The 24,724-nt window shown below is 43.3% G+C and overlaps 1 protein-coding gene across 1 annotated transcript in view; it reads right to left on the reverse strand.

The window, feature by feature from the left end:
* The window catches only part of myt1lb (myelin transcription factor 1-like, b), an 82,155-nt gene that overhangs the window by 51,982 nt on the left and 5,449 nt on the right, over positions 1-24,724 (reverse strand). Inside the window, exon 2 of the mRNA XM_026355573.1 lies at positions 868-981. The gene's annotated coding sequence lies outside the window, so the exon portion shown is untranslated. The remainder of the gene's footprint in view (positions 1-867; positions 982-24,724) is intronic.

Raw genomic sequence — 24,724 nt, forward strand, 5'->3', positions numbered from 1 at the left:
AGGTATTTACGGCATGCATCATCTAGTGACAGTAAACATGTGTGCCAAACCGATGCTAAGTGCATCTGAATTAGCGTGAAGGGCTGTGGAGATAGCATCTGAGTGGGCGCTGAGAGAGAGAGTGACAGTAGGAGTGAGTGAGAGAGAGAGAGTGTAAGGGTGATGGAAACAGAGAGACAAACTAAAATCTGGGGAGAGTCCTAACTGGAATGGAGAATGGCTTTGGTGGGTGACAGCAGCAATGCAGGTAGGACTCAGGTAGGTTGAGTAAAGCTGCGATCTGAATACAGTCCAGCTACGTTGACAGAGAGCTGCCAGAGCTCAGGATCTGAACAGGTGTGTGTACCTCAGGTGATGGCTGTGCAATCTAAGTGGACGCGAGGTTTCCTTTGTAAAACTGCTTTCCTCCTGCGTTCGTCGAGTAGGGAGCCGAATAAATTAAGTTGCTACCAGAAGTCCGATGTGTCAGGCGCCACACAAAAACTGCTTTGTATTGGCTTATGTTTGAACACGGTTTTCTAGAAATCAAATCATTCCAGAAAAAGGCCAACAGAAAACACTGAAAACACAACTGTGATCTTGTTTAACTCATTAAAAGTGTCATTTCCTATAACTAAAGGTGCAGGCATCCATCTGAGCTTCTACCAAAAACAAATAACAAAACTTTTACATTTAACAAACAATGAACCTTTACATCTATGTTACTTAAACAAGTAAAGACTTAAATATGACCTCTGAACTTTTATTTCGCATAGTTAACGATTCTCTGACAGTCTTTTCTTTTCTCTTTTAGGTTTTTCCATTTGGAATATGCACCCTTTCCAAAGCGTTTAGTTTGTGTCGACAGGATGTGCCCGGGAACTCTACCTGAAATGGTTTGGGATTGAGACGGATCTTTGGTCTGGACCTCTGCTTCCACTATGACCTACTGATGTTCAGCTGGAGAGGAATGGCTCACCACGTCTCCTCCAGACTCATTTTCTAAACAGATGGAGAAAGAAGACGGAGAACATGCGTCATTAAAATAATCTGCAGAACAATCAACATTCGCACACACAGCCATGACAGGATCTGAAATTTCCTCTTCTCCTTTGACTCATGAATAGTCATATAGCATCAGCTATGCAGTGTATGCCAAAGCGAACGCTGATTTCTGCCATAACGACGGCCGCTTGTCGTGTGCGATAGGCTTGGCAACATGGGGTAATTAGCTAGATCTATCATCTTCTGCAGGAAGTGGGGACAAATATAGCTAATGATCCGTGCCTGCCTCCATGATTTCTCTCCTCGGCTCTTCATCCTCCGCTGAGTTAGAGGAAGAGAGCAAAGTGGGAAGAGGGGGTGGGGGGGGGCAGGAGTGTGAAGGGGGCCGATGTCCCACTCTCTATTAAAAAAAGAAGGTAAAACAACCTGAGATGCAGGAGAAGATAAAGAAAGAAAAAGAGATGGGAGTGTGAGTGTCTGTGTACTCTGCCCGTCTTTGTCTCTTTCCATCCGGTGCTGCTAATTGAGAGAATGTATGGGAGAGAACAGATGAGGTGCTGATGGTGTATAGGGAGTATCACAAAGAATGAAGGCCCCCATAGGGAGCCTACCAGACGGCCCATAACACCCACACCCACAAACACAAACACACACACACACACACACACACACACACACACACACACACACTCAAAGTCATTCCCAACCAATCGCGAAGCAGCTTAAATCAAAACAATAGCCTGTCCCCGAGGAGCAACACGACCGTAGGCACACAGTGAGTGTTCCGAGTGCCGCTTGTATGTTACGTAAAGGGAGAGGTGGCGGTTATGTGCATACACAGACTTCACTTTGAACCAGCAGGGGGTCTGTTTTTTTATTTTAACCATTCATTCATCAAAACCACAATCACACACTGCTGCTTTGGACCTTTTCTTGTCCACTTCCTTTGTAGTGTGCATAATAAGCGTGGCCGAAGCTGGAAGCTGCGTGAGGGAGTTGTGAGGATCGCGCAAACAACTTTGAAAACGCCTATTAACGTGAAACAATGGCCCACTCAAACAACATTTTCACTGTACAACTTTTTTTTTTTTTTTTTTCCAGAAAACAGCGTCAAAGGCTGGTTTGTATTTGATTACAGTCACCGGTGCAGCCTTAAAGCGTTTTCATTCAGAAAACAGACATAGCAGTAAAAGAAAGTCAAAAGAAATCTGGGCCTGGATAAAACAACAGAACAAAATCAACCCAATGTGTGATTTTTAACAAATTTGTGACATAATCCAACCTGCTTTTGCCCCATAAAATACAAGCAACCCCCCAAAACACACACACAGATACGCACACACACACTCATCCCTGGCCCCTTGGTCATTATAATCAGAGTGTAAGTGATGGGCCTGTCCTTTGATGAAGGTCTTCATGTGGAGTCTGATGACAAATCACAGCTCTCTGACTCTTCATCAGGACACAGCCCACATTCCCCTGGTATATGTGTGTGTGTGTGCATGTGTGTGTGTCAGAAAAAAAGGAGGGGGAGTGGGTAAGAGGGAGAAAGAAAGCAAAACAAAATGAAAATGACAAATGGCAGGAGTCTAAGTGAACAGAAAAAATACAATACAGCATTGGTTTTGTGCTTTGTATGTGTGTGTGTGTGTGTGTGTGTGTGTGTGTGTGTGTGTGTGTGTGTGTTTTTATGTATGGTAATCTAGTCATGGAGTTGAGGTGCTAGTTGGGTGGTTTCAGCACCAAGGACAGTGACAGACCGAGCGCAGCGAGGGAAGAATGGGGCTTCAACAGGAGAATACACACACACACACACACACACACACACACTCTCTCACGTCTTATAAAATGATATACATTTATAGACACATATGTACACAAGGTATAATTTTCATTCTCCTATGATACAGTTCTCCTCAACCCAGAATCCTACAAGTGTGTGTGTGTGTGTGTGTGTGTGTGTGTGTGTGTGCAGAGTCTATTCCTTGGTGAAAAAGAGGGGACCATGCCTGCCCTTTACTGAGCTCCTATATCTATCAAAGCCAGGGTACACACTGTATATAGCCTGGGAAGACTGTGTGCCCTGGCACACACACACACACACACACACACACACACACACACAACTGTACAACTGTAATGAATACCCTATCGCATGGCTATGTACTGAACACAGCAGTATGGGGAAAGTGGGCTGTGATGTTCGCTGTGACATTTTCTATGACACATACTGTATACGACAGGCATTTTAGACACCCACACACATCAAAAAAAAAAAAAAAAAAAAAAAAAAACATACCCATCATATCCAGAAACACACATGCACGGCACATAAAGGGGGCAACCACAAATAGGCCCATATTACAAGGGAGAGACATGCTTTATTCATGTGATGTGTATGCACACATCCACTCACACACACAGAGCAATCTCCTTGTCCCAGGCTCTGAGAGTGACTGGGGCTGCCTGACCTACATTTTAGCAGAAATGTATACAGGCAGAGAGGAGATGAAATCTCTCTCTCTATTGCTCTCTCCTCTCTGTTCCATATCCTGTGTTCTTTTTGGTGCCTGTTCATTGCCTCTTGGACACACACACACACTCACACACAGTGGAGGTGAAGAAGCAGCTATGATTTCTTGGCCTGTATGTCATCATGCTGCAGATGAAACCGGCATCGTCAGAGTGTAGCTACTGTTCATGTGTTTAATGGATTTCAGACCGAGGCAGGAGTGAGGCTGCTGTACATTCTTCCCTCAGAAACGATGCCGAATTGAGGAAGGAAGAGTGATGGTGTGCAAGTAGGTGACGCGACAGCTTGAAGAGGAGAGGTGAAATGGATGTGTGCTTATATACAAATATGTATCCACTGTGTGATGGTCTATAATTAGCTAGAGAGCAGAAGATGGGACTGGTGTGATAATAAAGACAGCTGTCACCTTTATCGATGTTTCCTGTTCAAGTCAATACTTCCAGTGGACAAGACTGCAAACACAGACCGAGATAACAAGCAGCAGCACACATATCACTGCTAACTTACAGGGGCCGTTACTTACTAGATATCTCGTATTATGAAGTGAATGCTCTTTATTTGTCATGAATTGTTGTGCAGCACACCCGCATATAGGTATTTGGATTTGTTTTTGCCGTTGTGTTCACAGTGTCTGTGCAGGAGTCATGTCCGTGACCAGACAGCTCAGAGGTTAGTAATTCAAAAAGGTTTTCAGTTTATAAAGACATGATCCACTTTATCCCTAAACTAAAGCACCACAGTCCTCTGAAATCCCAGTGAGACATCAAACTGACCACACTGTCAAAACAGCCATACAGCAGAAACCAACCAAAAAAATCCCTGACCCTGTATCTAGGCTGCTGGATTTTTACAGCAAAACATCCAGTGGATCCAGAGGAAAGAGAGATTTTCTTACAGCAAAATATTCAAATATTAAAATAATAAAAAATAAAATCTGTTTCATTTAATTTAAGTTCTTTGTGCTATAGCCACATGAATTCCTTTGCTGATAAAATACACAGTTACAGCATAAATTAACCACTTTTGTTTGCAAATGTCAGAGGCAATAATCATTTTTCCATTTTGTACATGGGAGGAATTTAGCTCTGGATTTAGTAAAAACTACAAGTGCAACAGTGGACTAGCTCTGCTTTGGGACCAAACTGCTTTAGTGACTCCGTTTTAGGAACTAACCGACTCAGGACCCCCCCTCCCCCCACCCGAGAACTACATACCTTCAAGAGCGTTTTTCTGTTTGCATTCACTCTGCCTGTAACAGTGATGAAGTGACATAACACAGCTGATGGTTGCCATACAGTTATGTATTCCTGTATTGATTTTCTGCCTTTGTTTACCAAGATAATAACTCTTGAGAAAGATAATAAAAATCTCTTTTCCAGGAGTGCTCTGGATAATGTATGTATGGGTAACATCCAATAAAACAAAATGGAATAATTTCAACCTTACCTTCAAGCAAATGTATATAATGCAGTATATATTTATACATATGCAATATATATATATAGCTTCCATTCTGTGTCCTTTATATAAACAAACATTTAGGAAAATGTATTTGACAGTAGATAAAACCGACTCTAGCTGAGCTGTGGGCTTTTGTGAGGACCACAGTCGGACACAGGCGACAGGATGTCAGATGTCAGGTGATGGTAGAAGGCTACTGCTGGTCATTTAACATGAAGATCTAAAGGAATTAGCCACTAGTGGCAAGTTTAAACTTTTCTCTCTCTTGACGCCCTTCGTTATTGTCGTAATCCCATACTGTTTGTAATAGGCCTCAAAATCACGTCTATTACGTCACGTTTTGGGAGGGGCCAGTGGTGTATTACCACTTTATAAATGGCGGTTTAACAGCTTCTGTTGGTCCCGCATTGACCAATAAGTCAGTCACGGTTTCTATTGTGCTGCTAGACCTTTATCTCTTACCCTAAAGCTAAAGAAGTCTCAAAATGCTTCTAAGAGTGATGATTGTTCTTTGTGCAGTGTGAACACAATAAAAAAAGCAGGTTCTTCCACCAACAGTTCTATAAAGTAGAAAAAAGAAAGTTTTTCCAGTCCAAAAGCACATATTGTTTTCTTTTATCCACCCATCCATTTATTTTCTACAACCACTACTTTCTACTGAAGGTTGTGGGGCTGAACCCGGTGCACACACAGGTGCAGCCTGGATACACAGGCAGACAAAAAGAGGTAAGCACAGAGCTACCTGTATTCAATCAACTCAATCATATTTAACTATTGTGTGATCTTTTGTTGCAACAGCTTAAAAAAAAAAAATCTTCCTGTCAGGCCGAATCGCTCCCATAAAATATCTTTGGAGCTGGCAGCGTTGTCTGAGGCGCTGAGGTTCAGGGGTGAAAGAAGCTGTCAGATAGTGAAGTGGGCTGCCTCTTTATGACTTCCCTGCTCCTATCAAAGAGGAAGAGTGAGACGAGGTAAAAGCAGTTTTCTGACCTGCTTTTCTCTTCAAGGACGTGAGAGATGGAACTGACCGCGTGCGTGACCTGCTGGGCTTCACTTTGCTCGCAAACACAAACACAAACACACACACACACACACACACACACAGCGTCCACTCAAGCAGCCTGGATAAGCCTACTCAAGAAATAAATAACTCGAGAAATGAATACATAAAATCCAACACAGGATCACATGAAGCATGCTCATTATTAGTTTGCCCCTCCCAGTAATACACACACACGCACGCAGCTAAAAGTGTACCCCTCCACCCATTTTCTTTCTCGAGGGAGCCGCCTCCTCCTCTGTGAGGGCAGAGTGTGGGGGAAATAACATCTAGCCAACCCTCGCCACAATTACCCACAGTGGGGTAATCACCGGCACAATGCACTATGGGTTGGCTGCCTGGGAGAGAATGAAATACTCAGGTGAGGAGAGAAGCCAGACAGCAATCAGCCCAGCAGGAAGAGGAAGAGAGAGAGAAAGATGGAGAGAGCGAGCGAGAGAAGAGCAAAGGGCCATTCCTTTAATTTCCAAGGGAGAGCCAGGGCCTTAATTACTTGATGAGTCTCCTTCTCTCTCTTTCTCTCCCTTTGCTGTGCGGCTGTAAAAAGGTGTGTGTGTGTGTGTGTGTGTGTGTTATGTGTCGGTGTGTGTGCCCGCGTGAGTGTGTATATGTGGCCCATTACCAGACTGGGAAGACTCCAATCACCTCTCAGCACAGATAGCGAGTGAAGAGAACAACATTGCAGAGAGGGTAGAGGGAGCAACGAAAGAGAGAGTGAGGGAGAGAAAGAGAGGGAGAGGTGATTTACGCCTTTGGAAGTGTTAACACCATCTCTCATCCCCAGCAGCTACAGAACACCAAGGTCGAGGAGTGAGGCAGTCAAGACTTGAAATAGCCACAGGAAAACACAGAGCCGTGCAGAGCTGCTGCCTATAGAAAAATACACTATTCATGCACATTGTGCAAGATGCCACAAGGGTGTGTTCAAGATGCTCTGCTACTGATAGAACAGGGCTCTGTGTGAATGATCAGGCACGACGGAGGAAATGACTGAGTTCTGTCTTTCAATAAACATCCACACATCGCTGAAAACTGTTGAATGCAGCTAACATTTTACAGAGGTGACACTACAATAAGCTGCTTTTAATCCCGTCCCACTTTCCAGTAAAAGAACAAAACTGACTTTCTCACTTCTATTTACACATAAAAAAAGTGGACTGTAGCTAATTCAGGTTTATTTGTGATTTACTCAACGGATGCTCAAATTGAAACTGGGATTTGAACAGATTCAGAAATGATTAAAAGGAAAATACATAATAAACACTTGTATTAGGGATCTATTACAGTAATAAAATCTGATTGGTCTTCCTGGTAGACAAACTAAATAAAGGCATCACTAATTTTTTTGTTTTGTTGCATAAAATGCAAAACAGTTAAGATTTTAGAGCAAACCTAATCATTTTGTTATGAGGCAACGTTTCTTATTTTATTTTATGAAGTATTACATTAATTAATGCAGCTGAGTTCCTGTGTCAGTTTGGGTTTAGCTCAAAACAGCATTTTGGTTAGGGTTAGACAAAGACTGCGTTTTTGTTTAAATTTTAATACAGACAATTAGTGCAAAGTTCATTTTTCCCCTTTAAGTCAGTCCACGATTTTTCCCTGATCACATTCCTGTGCATGTTGTTGCCTGTAAACATCCACTCGCTATGTTAAATATTAATGTATCTGGTACATATGGTCATTATGTTAATAGAAAACAAAATTTCCCACAAAAAATGAGTGATTGCAATTTAGTTGTGTAGAAACAGAACTTTTACGAGACTGACTTGCACTGTAAACTGTTAGTAAACACTTCTTTTGTGCGCAATTTCTTCTTGTTGGACAACTTGGAAATTGTTAGTAGAAACTTTCATAAGTTTAAATCTCATTTTTATTTCATGGACCCATTTCTATTTTGTTTTAGTAGAGGATAAAAGTTAAAGGTTCAGCATGGTGTAAAAAAATCTACTGATCACAAAGTTTTTACCACTACACTTCACTAATCTATACACTACATTTGCGTCAGAATCGCAACGCCTCTTGTATAAAAGGCATGATTAAATATTTAAACCCTTAATTTTAAGCCAAGCTGTGCACAGGCAACGACAAAATAACTTGTTATTTATTGTCAGTCCTGTATTCTCACTGCATCTTTTTACGTCAACATGTTCTCATTTCAGTGATGACTCTGAAGACAAATACTTTTTTTTTTTTTACTTTGATTTCTATGCCATTTAAAGAAAAAAAGATTACAGAGCCTGATTTGATCAAATGCTATGAACCCCCCACGCCCCACTTAAACCTTTAAAAGAATCTGCAGGCTCTACACTGTTTGTTACAGTGGTTTTGGTACTTGTTACATCTTGGGATTTAAAAAACGTCAGTTATCAATTATGAGTTCTGTAAGTGAACATTCTTTTAATGCAGTCTTTGGCTTTTTCAATGATAAAACTGTGACACATCCCATAAAAAAAGGGAAGCCCTGCTATTTAACAGATAATACTGACCAATAATATCGTCATTCATTGCTCCACTTGTCCTCAGAAATTTCAATATAAGCAGATCTGAATGTTTTGCTGGCAAATGATATTAGATCCTGGACCTTTGGTTACTGAACTGATACCCCTGCATGTGGCTGTCTGTCAGTGAAGGCTGAATGCTTATTTACAGAGGAGGCATATACAATCCTTCCTCGGTAAACAGACTAAGAGATCAGTGGAGAGCGGCAGTTTGTAGTATGTATGCAGTGAAAAGGATGGCAAAGCGTCTTTGAAGGTTAGCTGTCTTTTATCATATCAGATAGGATTTTAACCCCTAAGCTATGCTGAACTGATGCTGCGTTGGAGAGCTTTGCCCCAGCTAATGAAAGAACTCCTTTGTGTAGCTGTTGATGACATTTTCCAACATTCAGTCCTCGTGGCGTTGTCCTTCTCGTTATTCATATCAGATCTCCCTTATGAATTGGCAAGGACATCACTGTGCATCTGTGTACACGTACATGCGTGCACGTGGGCACCATAACGGATCTACAGATGAATAGAAATGCGTGTACACGTGCTGGCATGCTGAGAAATGCATGTCTGTTTACTGTGTACAAGTACATGCACTGAAGTGTGTGTGTGTGTGTGTGTGTGTGTGTGTGTGCAACTGCACCTAGGTCTCAATGCTCTGATGAGGTCTATTGTTCTCTTTTCTATTATTTTCTATAGTGCTCTATTCACAAAAGCCCTCTGTCTTGTTTCTCACTCACTCTTGCCATCATCACCCCCCACCACACACACACACACACACCCACACACCCCCTGCTTGGCTGCCAGTGTATACCCAGAATACCAATGATGCAGTCTGCAGATAGATAGATAGTGCTGTCTGTCACATGACCCAATATGTCCTGAGGCTTTACCCCGGGATGACAGCAGGTGCAGTGTGAACACACACACACACACACACACACACACACACACACACACACACACACACACACACACACACACCCACACACACACACAGGTACCCCTGGTTTGGCATGCTGTATGTCAGCATAGGCAACAAAGCAGGCAGGCACACACATAGCATTGCAGGCATTCACATTCAGAGGTATACACACACTTGGGCGAGCTAATGGGCATACACACACTGAATCACCGCAGGGGAGCGAGCCAGAAAGAGAGAGGGAGGAAAAGAGAGAACACCCTGCCACTGTACACACATGCCGTCTCTCTCTCTCTCTCTTTCTGTCACACGCACAGCCCTGCAGGCAAGATAGAAAAACACCGAATATCCTCCTCAATTCCATCCATCTCAAAAGCAGACACACACACACACACACACACACACACACAGATATCTTCCTGTGGGAAGGCACCCCACGCCTGTTTCTCACACAAACATATTCGTCACTGACAAGGCTCTACACAGTCACTGGGTATCCTTTGCCACCAAAAATAGCTGGCTAATAGAAGGGAATAGAAAATGTCCTCTCACTCTCTGCTCAAACAGGACCTATATTTTCAGCATGGAAGTCAAAAGGCTTCGAATACGTGAGACAGAATTTTGTTTAGCACTGACTCAATCACACGGTAATTCGAAATAAGGTCCCAGGAAGCAAGAGAGTCATACATACACACAGAGTGGCAGAATGTGCCCTCTTCACTACTTACAGCTCCCTCCCCATTTGAACAAAATGAAAAACTAGATTCCCTGATTCAGTCATTAATGTTGCTATTTGCTATCACGTTGGAAGCACTTATGACGACGTTCCTATTTGCTCCACGAGGTTTTACCCAGTGGTCTATAGAATATTAGCAGAGCTTAGCTAATAAAGAGTGGTAAAATGAACCCTGCAGCCTCAGGCTAAGCAGCTGTTTGTCATTCACATGTGAAACTTGGACATGCATATGCTAAACATTCTGCACCTATAGACAATGTTCTATAATAAATATTACATTTCTTTATTTAACTCTTTACTTGCTTTTCTGCAAAACAATGTTTTTCATTTAACAAAATAAAGAGTTATGAATACAGTTCAAAAAAAGGAATTAAAAAGAATGAGTACGCGTGATACGAGTAATAAGATGGCTTAGCATGGAGGTTCGATGCTTTGCTGTATTCTTATCACTTTAGAACTGCAAAGTGTCTAAACACCTTAAAGACACACACACACACACACACACACAAAACACAGTGCCTAAAAAACTAACTACAAACTACCAACTGCATTATTGGATTACATTTATTGTTCTTCTGTGGAGTTTGCCTTTGTAAAAAGCAGCACCAGAGAAGCAGTCATGCTCTTACCAATAACGCTACATGCAGTTGTCTCATGTGTTTTTTAAATTCAGTACAAAACAATCCCCACAATGTCCATGATGTCAGTTTGGGAGTCTAGGGTTTTATGGTGCAGATTTTACAGCCAACTGAGGCAAATTTCACTTATTTTGATTAAATAAGACTTAAGACAATCAGGCTTTCATATGCAAGACATGACGTGTCACAGTAGTTGAACAAAATCAATCAAATGCACTGCTTGGCCAAAAAGGTCACCAACTGGATTTGACTAAGCCTTCCATTGGATCATCACTGCAGAGATGACTGTATTTCAGCTGGCAAGTTGGTGAGGTCAGCTGACTACCTGAATGTACCTGAGTGATCATGTTTGTTCCCAATGACGCGGGCATATTAAGATTGTGTTGCTTCAGTTTCACAGACTTGGGTTGAGTCAAAAATGTCAAAATGTCAAAATGAGAAATATTTTTTTGTTATAAAAAATGTTTCTGGCTATTGGTACATGAGTCTCTAAGAGATGCTTAAAATAATCATATGTTAAACTTCTTTTATTTTCTAATTACAGTCCCGCCTCTATCCTTAAAAGAACATCTTAAAACCCATGTGGAAAGCCTGCTTTAAAACTTCTGCATATTTTTAGAGACCTATAAAATGTCAGCTGCATGGCACCTGTTTGGCTGCTGTAGAGTTGCCTCTGTACTCACTCACTGAATAAATGAGTACAGCATCCATAAAAGTAGCCTTTATTTGGACATTACAGCTCATGCACTTTTTCAGAGAGCTTCTTTATTAGGACAGTATAGTAATTGAGCCATGCCTAGTGTCACTTAAAGCATACACTAAATCACAGAAAAAGAAGAGGTGCTTCATGTGGCACTTGGGTTTTGACGGAGTCATACCAGCGACAGCAAGTCACAAGCTCATTTCAATAATTATCAGCTTGGCACTTGGTGTGCCAAGCACACATGCCCACACCGAAATACAAGCTGAAAAAACAATCATCTGCAAACAAGAACTGGAAGCGTGCATGCAGACATACACAGTATGAGTGGCTGTGTGTATACGTATGTGCCTGTTTATGTGTTCGGGCTGTTCCGCTGTATTCCTTCCTTTTCCCCCATACTTCTCTTAACACCTGTTGTGAAATATGTATATGTGCATTTCTGGATTCTTGTCAGAAAACTTGTTATGTTGATATCACACCGCGTATTGCAGCTACATCAAGGTGACAGCTTGAGAAAAGGTGGGATGTTTTTATGCAAATGGCTGTGAGAATGAAGATCGTTCAGAGTAAAGCAGAAACAAGGAAAACACTCAGCATGGCTGTACAGGTATGCGCTCAACTTTTGAGGTTCTGGGCTATGTCGAGTTTCTGCATGTGCCTGTGTTGAATGTGTGCAAATTGTCTGTGTTTGTGCGTGTGTGTTGGGGGGGGTGGGGGTGCACATGTGCATGTTGTGGGCTCAGGTGGATTGTGAACTCGGCAGATGGACATTTGGAGCAGCTTTGCACCCTGCAGCAAAACACGCACACACACACACACATACATTTGCACTCCCACACACGGCTGTAACATTAACCTTGTGTAACTCTAGCTGAGAGAAAGCCATAAAAAACATCCTCAGCACCTCAAATCACATATCGACATACTGATCCAATACTTCAACTGTCTAAACACTGTAAGTCAAAACCACCATAATATTCTAATATTTCGTCTGTGACCTGAAAATACCTCCTTAGGCTTTTTTAGAGTTGGTCTGGAAAGATGATCCGGATATATTATACCTCACGTAGCAGTACCACCTATGATTAGTTCTGTCCTTTATTGTTCGGTTCTCTGCGCTTCTGTAATAAACGGCTGCATTTTATTGGTTATGTACTGTTTGTTTAAAATGTTGGCTCATATTGTTGTCACTGAAGTAATTCTAGATCCAATCGTTAACTAATTTTTTCAATGTAGTGCATGATAAAAGAGAAATGTGAAAGTGACACTCTAGAATTAGTTAATTTTAGAGGGTTTAAACATGTGATGCAGTAATTTATATATATGTTGGTATATCTTTAAAATACTGTGGTGCATTGTGCAGTGTTACGACCCCGGCTCAAGGGAGGCAACAGAGATAAGTCAAAAATAAAATAAATAAATAAAAAGCTTAGCTTACACTAGATTGAATTTATGGCAGGTAGAGTAACAAGAGAACAAACAAAACAAGTTGGCTGTGGTTGGCTACTGAAGCAGAAGGAGACAGAGTGGAAGAGAGTTCTCAGGACTTTTAAAGGGCAGCCTCCAGGTGTAGATGTCACATGGTGGGTTGGGAGGAGACAGTGCCAAACACCTGCAAGACTCCATGACAAATCATTCAGGTTACATACTTAACACCTTCACAGTCAATACAAATTACAACTATGAGAGGACATCTGCAAGCACGTTGTCCTTTCCACTAATATGCCAAATGTCTAGGTTATACCCTTGCAAGAACAGACTTCAGACAGAGTTTTTTTATCTTGCTGATAAAAACAAGAGGGTTGTGATCAGTATAAACCTCAAGGGTCTGACTGAAAGAAACAAACATCAGAATGGTCAAAGGCAAGAATTATCATGAGCCAAATACGAGACATTAGAATGGTAAACACTTGGGACAACTACTTGGAATGCACAGTTTCAGTCATCCTCACAAGTCATCTCAGGAGAAGTCCACTCCTCATGAGCGCACCATTGCTCACAAAATAGCCATGAGAAACCTCCCTAATTGCATCCTCTGAAAGAGCAGCCTCAAAAAGTGGAGAAAAGGTGCTGTCTGCTTTCTGTTGCTGCCTAAACTCCTCATGAGAGGGAAATGTTTAATCAAATCCAAATACCAGCGCATCACCTCTTGCGAAGAATGTATCAGTGAGTGCGATTTCTGACTCATTTTTCTTTATCTGGGCTCTTGTCATGGCACAAGTCGCAACACATACAGGAGGTATGCCTGGATACTGCTGCTCAAGGTTACCTGGCCCTTCCAACACTATGGGTGTAGAAACAACTTCAGGTGTTACAAGTACTCTACCACCAGCCACATAATTTCACTTAATGAAAGAAACGCCTTCAATAGGAATATGAGGGCAGAGAGCCACGGCAACTTCATCAGACACTATTTGAGTTCGCAGTCCTTATTAGAGCTACAGGTTTAGAAGGTCTCTGCTACTTACTCAAGACTGGGTTAGAATCTGGCTTTAAGGAGCAAGTTCTAAATTTTCTCTTTTGCTCATCCTCACCTTTGTCATAATTTGTCTTATGTGTCAGCAAGAATTCATCAGTTAGAACTGCAGCTTTAATGATTGTTGACACTTGTTGCTCATTGAGATGTGTACAAACTGCATTTGGAAGGCAATTTTTAAATTCTTCCAACAAAATCAGTTGTCTCTAGTCTTCCTTAGTTTCCGCCTTTTAAGACTCACATCATTATTGAAAAGATGCTCTTCTTCCTTAGCAAATTTGACGTAAGTTTATCGATCTTTGTCAAGACCCTAAAGCGTTAGTGGAACACAATAGGCCTCAGGAATGGCACAGTAAGCAGGGTAAGCTTCTTGTGCTTTCCCAAGCAGGACACCTTTCGAAAGCAAGGTCCAGGCACGTTGAAACAAATGCTACATGTTCAAAAGGGGGAAGATAGTTTTCCACATCCTTCTCCACAAAAACTAATCTCATAAATATGACTACATCAAAACCAGATGGTTGAGAATTTGCAGAACCTGATAAAGCAGCTTGTTTAAGTTCAGTTTCTTTAAGAAAACATTCATGTTCTTGTTCAACTGCCTCTCTTTGTGTTTATCATGCAATTGCAGTAAAGCCAATTCCCATAATCTTAACCCAATGACAACATCTGACATTTGAAATGCATTTTCTTCAGGTATAGATGTACCTAATACTTTCCTTTAAATACTTTAAAATATCTTTAGTCAACTGCTCAAGCAACTCGACCGAGGGTGCTTCCAATCAACTATCAAGATAGCATAGACTATCACCCAATCACACACACACAATAAGATAATAGTTAACAATTCCAACTCAAGAAATCTAGCCTACACAGAAAGCCAAGGTACACTCTAACACTTGAAAACCAAAAGTTGCAAAACACTCATAAGTTAGGATCAAGGACACTATAACTTATCACTTTAACTCGCCTAAACTAGCCTCCACATAAAGCGCAAAAGGTAAGCTCCTGAGTGCACAATTAAACAAAAGCAACCCCCTGAATCCTACCTAATTTGTACTTAAAGCCTGAACATCTTCAGTAAACCACTGCCATATTTCCATAGCATATGACCACGAGCCCTCACCAACATGGGAAAACATTTAGTCACCAACAACAGCCAATGCTAACCAGCACACCTCTCCCAAACGAACCCCCAACATGTTAGGGCCCCGGCTCAAGGGAGGCAACAGAGATAACTTAAAAATAGCTGTAAGCGTCGCTTACACGATTGAATTTATTGCAGGTAGAGTAACAAGAGAACAAACAAAAACAAGGTGGCTGTGGCTGGCTGCTGAAGCAGAATGAGACAGAGAGAGGAAGAGACTCAGGACTTTTAAAGGGCAGCCTCCAGGTGTAGGTGTCACATGATGGGTTGGGAGGAGTCAGTCCAAAACACTTGCAAGACTCCATGAGAAATCATTCAGGTTACATACATAACATGCAGTTTATTATTGGTGGTATTATATAATGTCACATGACAAGATGCATGCATGAATTTCACAACCGCCCCTTTCTAAAAGGCCTGGGGTCCATGTAGCAGCAAGCCCTGTCACATTGTCCTTCAACTGTGTTATAGAAAAGATGAAAAGAGGAGACTCTCTGTTATTTCTGCACCCAATTCAGACGCTACATGCTTTCATGCCTGCTTGCATTCTCTCGACCATAACTGGATGACGTTTGTAATTTTGTTCACATTTGTCTTCCGTCACCTATCTGTGCCACTGTTTGCTAAAAGTCTCTCTCCCTTTATAAGCTCCTTTTTCCATCCCAGCTGGAGGATGGAGGGATGAAGAGATGGGTGGATGGCTGGGGGGATGTAGATGGAGTCTGCGTGGAGCTGCTCTCTCCCTGAGGAGCCTCTTCTGCCAGTCCAGTGCCACAGATCAACAGTCAGCCAGCCAGCCGTGCACTGACCTCATCCCTCTCTCTCTCTTTCTCTCCCTCCCTCTCTCTCTCTATCTTTCTTTCTGTCTCTCTCTATTTCTGTCTCCCTCTATCTCGCTCTCCTTCTCTGCCAGAGGCACTTGCTGTCCCCATGTCTCCTTCCTACGCCAACTGCCTGTCCTGCTACCAACGGTGCATGACTGTCTGGCAACCTCTCTGCCTGCCTTTCTTTCTGCTGCTCTGCATGCCTGTCTCTCTTGCAGCCAGCCTATCCTTCAAATCTCCTGTCTGTCTGCTTTTGTGTCTGTGTTTCTGTCTCTGTGCATGGGTGCCTGCCTGTCCATCTGCCTGTCTGCCTGCCAGCCACTCTTTCTAGCCAATACCTCTCTGCCGGAAAGCGGCCAGCCTGTCAGCCGCTCTGCCAATCTGCCTGACTATCTGCCTGTCTATTCGTCATCTGTTTGTATCTCTATTTGTTTGCCTTTGTGTCTGTCTGTCTGTCTGTCTGTCTGTCTGTTTACCTGTCTGCCTGTCCATATGTCTATTAGCTGTTTATGTGCTCGTCTTGCTGTATGTCTCTCTGCATCAAGGTGCTTTGCAAAATGGCAAACCCGAACCTCCAACTCCATTCTGTAGCTGCTGGTATTCACTTGACATGAACACAAGGACTGATTGAAGCCTTAAATTTAACGTCTTTAGATTTCTCTGTTTGACCCGTTTGCACCCGACCAAACCGTGGCTTAACACGAGGTGATTAATGTTCCCTTTCATCGCGAGGTCACCAAACATTTGTACAGTCATCTTTTTCTGTATTCATCGCCACCTTGCTGTTCCACACTGGGGAGCAGGTTTCCCAGGTCCAAAAAAGCTCCACAGTGCATCTCAGTGAATGATGCAACACAATTTATGAGGGTTTCTTTCTTGGCAGACGGTTCATTCACTGTCTTTCCAAACAACAGGCCCGGAGCTCTACCCTGTCTTCAGACGCTTAGTCATCAGGCCAACTTCCTGCTAATGCGCTTCCTATCTCATTCACAGCTCTTCGTGGCTTTAGGAAGATGTTTCCTGAATCGAAAAAGGCTCTCTCCTCTCTTTCCTCGCTGTCCTTTCTGTCTCTCCCTCCCTCTCTCACTCTCTCGCTCGCTCCCCCATGTCCTCTCCTATTCTTGTCTGAACAGGAGAGCGAGAGAGCGTTTGACTGCCTCCTCGCAACCAAAGGCTGCACTGCGTGTGCGCTCGGCAGTCAAGGACAACTCTAATAGAGGTAGAACAAAAGAAAAGAGGGGGTGAGAGGAGGGGGGGTGAGACTGATGGAGAGAAACAAGCATGCTGTGGTGCAAGGGTCTTTGAAATTATACATGTTGTAAAATAATAATAGTGAGTAATTCCCTTTTCAGTGCCACTGACTTTTGCTCTGCACCACTGTCCACAGGTGGAGATTGAGAAAGAAAGGACATTTCAATCTACCTCTATTTTACATATCACACAGCTCAATAGGCAGCTTTCAAAGAGTGACTCACTGCGTTTCCCCCAGGGCGTTGAGCATGTACAGAGTGGTATACAGTATATTCAATAAATTGAATATATGTAAGGTCAACAATTTCAACATCTCCATAGTTTTCTGTCTCTCTTGTGTTGTACATTGTATTTGCCTGTTATGCATTATAGTCAGAAGTCTTTACTCATATGTCTTCATGCGTATTTCACATCTTTTGTGATTTTTTTTAATCTTTCTGCAAAGTAAACAAATTTACTAGCTCCAATCTTAAAATAGATGCTCCTAATCTTTACACTACAGTATTGTATTATGTGCATGTATTATGCATTATTGTAAAAATGAAAAAAAAAAAAAAGCGTAAAGCGTATATTTCTCTCTCTCTTTCTTCTTTCTGACACCTCAGTATGTGTTTGTGTTTACAGTCACACCCACAGAGAGCACGGAGCTTGCTATGAGCATATTTAAATGCCTCTGCAGCTAGATAGCTAATCCCTGTTGTGGATTGGCCCAGTTAGTGGTTCCCAGCTTTTGGAAGGGAATGCTAAACTGGGGATGAGGTGGTGGTGGTGGTGGTGGTGGTGGGTGGGGGGGGATCTCTCTATTTATAATGGTAAACCCAGCCCATGTTTCTGCTGTGCTGATAGATGTTATCTGTGTCAGCCTTTGTTTCTTCTCTCTCTCCTTCTTCCTTCGTCTTCCTTCTGTCTCTCTCTCTCTCTCCACAGTCTGCCTCCTACTCTCTCTCTCATTCTTATACCCTGTCTTTTTGTTTTGCCTTGTTCTCTTCTGCATCTCTCCTCTCCTCTCCTCTCCTCTCCTCTCCTCTCCTCTCCTCCATCCTTTTTTCTACCCAGCGCCCAGATGCGGGGAAGGCAGCTGTGTTGTGTTTTAAAGTGTGCCTGGTTGAAACCACTGTGCCTGGCATCTGCTGCTGGCAAAAAAATATAACAACCAACCCCCACTATAGGCATCCATCTCTGTCTCCCTCTGTTACTCTCTCTTGCCATCTCTCTGCTATTTAATCCTCTGAAATGAGATGAAAGACAACTGCCGCGCTTGCAGGGAGGAAAGGGTTAACCAGCAACCCAGCTCCTCTTCCAGCAAGCCCACTAATAACCACCAATTACTGAACTGTACATCAGTGCACAAGAAGAGGACGGAAGAAAAAGAAAAAAGGCCTTCCCTGTTTTTGTCAGCGCTTGTTAGCCCAGACGTACACAGCTAGCTAGTGGCTAACTAGTTTCTCAACTAGAGTTGCACTAAATGAGGTCCCTGCAGATTTGTAATGCCAATGTTTGTTAGACATGATATAGAAATCTCCTGATCGTGCTAACAAGCTAAATGTGTACGGGCGGCTGTCTGGCGGCCCGTCTTATAGCTGTCAACAAAGAGAATGACAGTATACCCAGATAGCTGGGGATCTCATTTAAGCCAGCTAATCAGACACAGTGGTGCTTTGCGCTAAGGTGGAGCGCTCCCCCCCCCCCCCCGAGACCAAAGCTTCGGAGACGGCGGGAGCGTATCATCTGACTCTGCCGGCGAAGATGCACCCAAACACGGGGGCTAAGGGAGATGCAGGCAGGCTGTGGGAGCCGCGGCTGTAATTAGGTGTCCTGAGCCTGACGCCCACATCCCTCGAACAGAGCGCCATCCATCCCTCCCTCCGCTGCGAATAGGCTGCCTGGCGCCTGTGCTGTGCTACAGAGCCACACACACATGCGTATATGTAGTGCACGCACATGCAAGACACAGAATCCAACAATTCACATAAGGCATAGTAGGAAATGAATTGAACACATGGAAGAGGTTGCATGCTTTACACCCAACCATCCATTAGATACAATTGTATAAGGTTAAAAAAATAACTGAAATAAATGAACTATAAAATGTATACCGCTATAATTTCCACTGTGGACCAAAATAGAAACCAAAAATCTATCTCAAGTCCAGAAAAAAAAAAAAAAAAAGGTAGCTATCTTGACTGCAGAGCCTCTCTCCCATCTCCCCTGGTCCACGAGAGCAGAACATACTGATGCTGTGGCTTTTGACCACAGCAATTTTAATCAGTCTTTTTCACACTTCATTGGGAATTCATCGCCGCCTTCCCCCTTCAAACATTGTTTGGGAGAGTTATCAGCGGCAGGCAGCATATCCGGTAATTATACATGCAAGTTAACGCTGGGAGCTGGGCTGCATATTTCAGCCAAATGCATGTGCTGCTGAGAGGCACTGGAGGGTACAGCTGCTTCATAATGCTGGGTCTGTGGTGGCCATGATTGAAGGATGGTGTCTGAGAGTTGCATCCAGAAAGTAATCGTTTGCTACATGCAATGTGAAGTGGGCTGAAACATTATGTTTAAAGCGACGTGATTTGCATCACAATGAGCCAATTTGGCGAAGGTGTTGTTCTTAAATGTAAATCCTTCTCATAAATTAAAGCAGATTGCTGTGTTACAGATACAAGTACGCAGCAGATGAGGAGTGAGTGTTTCAGCACATTGGACGTTTGAATGTGTTGCAGAGGCATGGTGCAAACACTACTAGAGACTAGATTGCTAAAAATTTTGATGGTTCAACGTGTTTGTTTACTGTGTGAGTCAGAGGCCAGCTGTTAATAGGGTCTGAACACACAGCCAGACAAAAAGCACAGAGACGCACACACACACACACACACACACACACACTGGAACCACCAGTCAGACACTAGAGGGTCCTCTGGGGAACGTAGCAGCGGAGGCATAACAGTGACTCATCCAAATGGTCACGGAACACACAAACACACACACATCCTGCTATGGCAGCCACGCTGTCAGATAGCATCACCACTGAGCCTATGGAGTACTCTTGACAGGTGTGGCCCGCCAGTCACGCACACACACACCAGCCAGCCGCATCCTCCAACCCCACGCCTGACAGGGAACCACATGTTATAGTGTGGCTGCATGTGTGTGTATATATTAAACAAAGACAATGCAAGGCTGTATACAGTGTGAGGGTACACGCATGTACTCTGACACATCTGAAATGTATGTTGGGTTTATTAGCATGCATTATCAGCAGCATTGTGATGGATGTGTGTATGCCACACTGTCCTATCAAAGCCAATGTATGCAGTGCTGGTATGTGGGAGTGCTGCTGCAGCTGTGAATACTGTGTGGAGAAGCATGGAGACAGCACCAGTAGTGCAGTAAGATCAATAGAGTAACACACAGCCTGGCTTCTTCTCTCTCTATTGTGTGTGGGTTGTACAGTATAGAGCCATATGCCTCTGTATGTCTGATGTGTGTTTACGTACTTTCTGGGTGGACCCAGAGGAGGCACCGGTGTCAGGATGCTGTACAGATGCAGATCTACAGCTTATGTACGGCGTGTGTGTGTGTGTGTAGGAGTGCAGCATATGAGACCTGCGCTCTGTAAGTGCCTTTCTGAAAAGTGTAACTATGAATGAACATTTTAGAATGGAGCGCCCTTCGTGCACAAGATTGGCCCCGCTGTTGCCCACAGGTGCAAAGCTCTGCACAGTTATAAAATTAACAGGCGGCATGGCGAGGCAGTGTGTGGGAAAGCAGCACACGCAGCCTCCAGGATAAGACCTGCACATGCAGTGTACTACATGGACTGTGAAAAGTGCGTGGAGGAGCTTTCTACCTGTATCCCTGCTCAATCCTAATTAGAAGAAGAATGTCTGGAATGGGAGACAAGTAATCGGATTGTTATTGGAGGAGTACGCAAACACACGAGCAGGCACGTGTGATGCATTCAAACATACGAACAGATGGACAAACACACTCTCACATGCACGGCGGCATCCAAACACACAAACAATAACCACCCACACCCGTGCACATTAATGCACTTCCCTTAGAACACACATAAACACATACACACACCCACAGAAATATACAACCCACTCTCTTGCCTCTAAGCAGTCTAGTCCAGTTACTACAAAGCCCACCAAGAGCTCTTTGCAGATCAAATAATCATGCCTTCCATCTGTTTCCATTTCTCTACATTAGCTTTGGGAAGGCACCCTACAGACCCTGTTAAGAAGTGCCGCAGCCATGGGTAAAATAATGATTCCTCTCTCAACCCCCTACTCCTCATTATCTCCCTCCAAAGCCAATTCAATGACAGGGAGTAGATATGAGCCAATTGCATGTACGGTCCTCATAATGTTTGGTAATGCCGTCTTACTATGACATTATCCAGGGTCTGCAATGCAATGGGCTTTTTTATAGTTGATATGAGTAGTTTTGATGTTGTGGTATGAAATAGAGTATAGGCTATATCTGATGTGTGTTGCCCTGATTCTTTCTAGAACTCAACAGATTTTGCCTTTATAGTGACTATATATTCTCTTACTTTATATTCCAGGCTAGGCTAACACCTATATCCTATTAATTTTTAATCACAGCAGACTTACACTTAGAAAACACATGTACAATAAACACGAGAGACTGAATAGACAGAATGCACAAACTGTTGGGGAGAAAATGAATTAGTCAAATTCACAATATCACCATCATCCTCATACAATGAGGTGGGAAACTGATATTCAGCCTGTGGGAGTATATGTGCCATCTCGCCATTGAGCTTGGGAAGAGAGGGGATGTTTGGTCCTTGTTATGCAAGATGGAAATGAGTTTGCCACGCTTTGCTGTAGCCAAGCTATTTTGGAACAGCTCACATCGGAAAACGCTGGGCCGAGCAGGAAAATTAGGTCACTTACACGAGCAGGGCAGTGCCTTCGTTCGGGAAGCGAGCGGCAGCGAGGGTTGAGACTAAAGAACTAAAACGTGTAGCGCTATTTATTCAGGGCATGGGGTACACAGATTTGAGTAAAATGAACAAGATGCGGGAGCTTAACACAGGCAGAGCAAAGAATCATTTTAACAGAGACCTGGCAATGACCTGAATACATTGCAGCAATGGAAGGGAAGCGAGGATCCAGCTCTGAGAGCATAGCTTCAGATTTCCCCTGCATTTTGTAGCAGATCACACAACACACACTATGGCTTTCTAGTCTGTATGCAGAGACCAATGCTGACACAGAGGGTCTGATTTATTATGCATGGGACTGTGGGGCGCAATTGGTGAGGGGGAATGAGAAATGATGGCATCCTCCTTGTTAACAGTAAATATGTGATCCATCCCCCTCGTTAACTGCTGAACTGAGATGAAGAAGTGAAGGGAAAACTTGCACCAACTCCCCCACACCACCACCACCACCCTTCATGTCCCCCTGCCCCTCACCCTACTCAGTTATATTTTATAAATCATCCACTAGCACGGCAAATATCATTTTACACAGGCCCCAATAATTATGAAACATAAATGCAATGCAGTTGGAAGCAAGGGAGGGAGCAGGGGGCGGGGGGCTAAATTTTGGGGGAATGCATAAGTGCAGGACTGGCTGGAGAGAGAGAGAGAAACGTGTTCTGAGACAGAAAGAGAGACTGGCTGAGATAAAGGAAATGACAGAGAGAGCAGAGGAGGGACAGACAGGGAGACGGTTCATGAGTAGAGACAGAGCAGCTACAGTAGAACTGTGTGTATGTGTGTCTTAGGGGGAGTTAGTAGGAAGATGCAGAGGTGTGTTGTCAGCATTTTCAGGGGGCCGTGTCTGTGGAGTCCTCCAGATGGCAGGTGGATATGCCCTAGTTTAAAGAGCAGCGTCTCTGTCTACTAACACACACACACACTTGCACTTAAGAGAGCAAATACACAAAAGTACAGGACACGTGTGCATAAAGGACGTAAACGAACACACAATACTTTCACATCGACCTTTGTCTCTTTTACAAAATCTAAATGATATAACGCTGCTTATTGTAACGCCCTAAAGGTGGCAATCAAACTGTTCTATGTCTGACGACACGCTGCGACTGTACCCCCTGGATCTGCTCATGACGGAGCTTCTTTACCAAAATCTCGCAGTACATTCAAAACACACAAGCAAAAACTAACAAACAAACAAAAAACACAGCGATCAATCCAATTCAAACGCACACGACAGACAGATTATCTATACTACAATGGCCTTTCCAATTCAACCCCCTTAAAGAGAAGCAGCAGATCCAAAACGAGTGTGCACAGATTGTTGTCTGACACAATCCTTTCTGCAAGTGAGTTTGATTTTTTGAGCTAGTCGACGCAAGTCATAAGCACTAAGTGGTCAAAATTGAATCCAAAGCATTGTTCCCCAAACAAAAGCTGCATGTTCACCAAACTAAGCTATTGATCTGTGCTTTGTTTTCCTGGGAATTTGTATGGAAGTGTACGCGCAAATATTTGTGCATCTATGTCTGTTTATGTTCCAACTGTTGCAAATGTTTGCCTCCGCTTGCATGTTTGCATGCATGTGTACACATATGCCCGCCCACAGTTCCACATCATGGTGTGACTGCCCGCACGCGTATGTGCGTATGTGTGTGTGTGTGTGTGTGTGTGTGCCTCTGTGTCTGTGTGCGTTTCGACGAACCGTCACTTCTAAAGAGGGGCTGCGCTGCTGTCATGCAATGACACCTCTCATTTGCTGCTGTCCTGTGAAGCGGAGCTGAAGGCAGAGGTCAGGCCACCCTCACAGAGACGCCGCGACTCAGAGCACATCATGTCTGCCTGCCTGCCTCCTAACACTGTAGTATAGACCTCTGCCCGTCATGCACACGCACACTCATGCATAAAACAACAACGCACACACACACACACTCATCCTCGCCTAACTCTACACAAAGGCTACATTTATTTGAAATTTCAATTAAGTCTACTTCTTTTCAAATATTGAGTTCACACAAAACACTAAGCAGCAAAAAATGATAGGATAAAAAAAAAAAAAAAAAAAGGCTTTCACTGTCAAAAACAATCACTGCTGAGTCTGGATTGAAACAACACAATCCACTATTTAGCCAGCAGAGCAGGATGGTGCATACAGCTCCAGCCTGCCTGTGTGGAAAAGAAGACCCAGGATGAAGGCTGTTCTATATGAAGCAACACTACACTCACATACTCATCTCTTCTCCCGACACCTTTCAGCCTCCCCCCCCTCCCCTTGCTCCTGCAGGCCGTCCATTCTTCTCGACCGGTGTCGCATGCCACCATCAATTACCCATTAGACAGTGTAATATTCACCCAATATTGTCGGCGTGTGACTGGGAAATTTTAGAGTGATCAAAACCGACAAATCTGATTTACAGAGCTGGCATAAATAAGGAGATTGTGCCCTCCCTGATTGCGCTGTTGAATAATGGATGCCTGTTTGGTAATCATTTTCCAATATCACACCACTTTCCCTTAGACTG

Source organism: Anabas testudineus, chromosome 12 (genome assembly GCF_900324465.2).
Source record: "Anabas testudineus chromosome 12, fAnaTes1.2, whole genome shotgun sequence".
In the NCBI taxonomy this organism is placed as follows: Eukaryota; Metazoa; Chordata; class Actinopteri; order Anabantiformes; family Anabantidae; genus Anabas; species Anabas testudineus.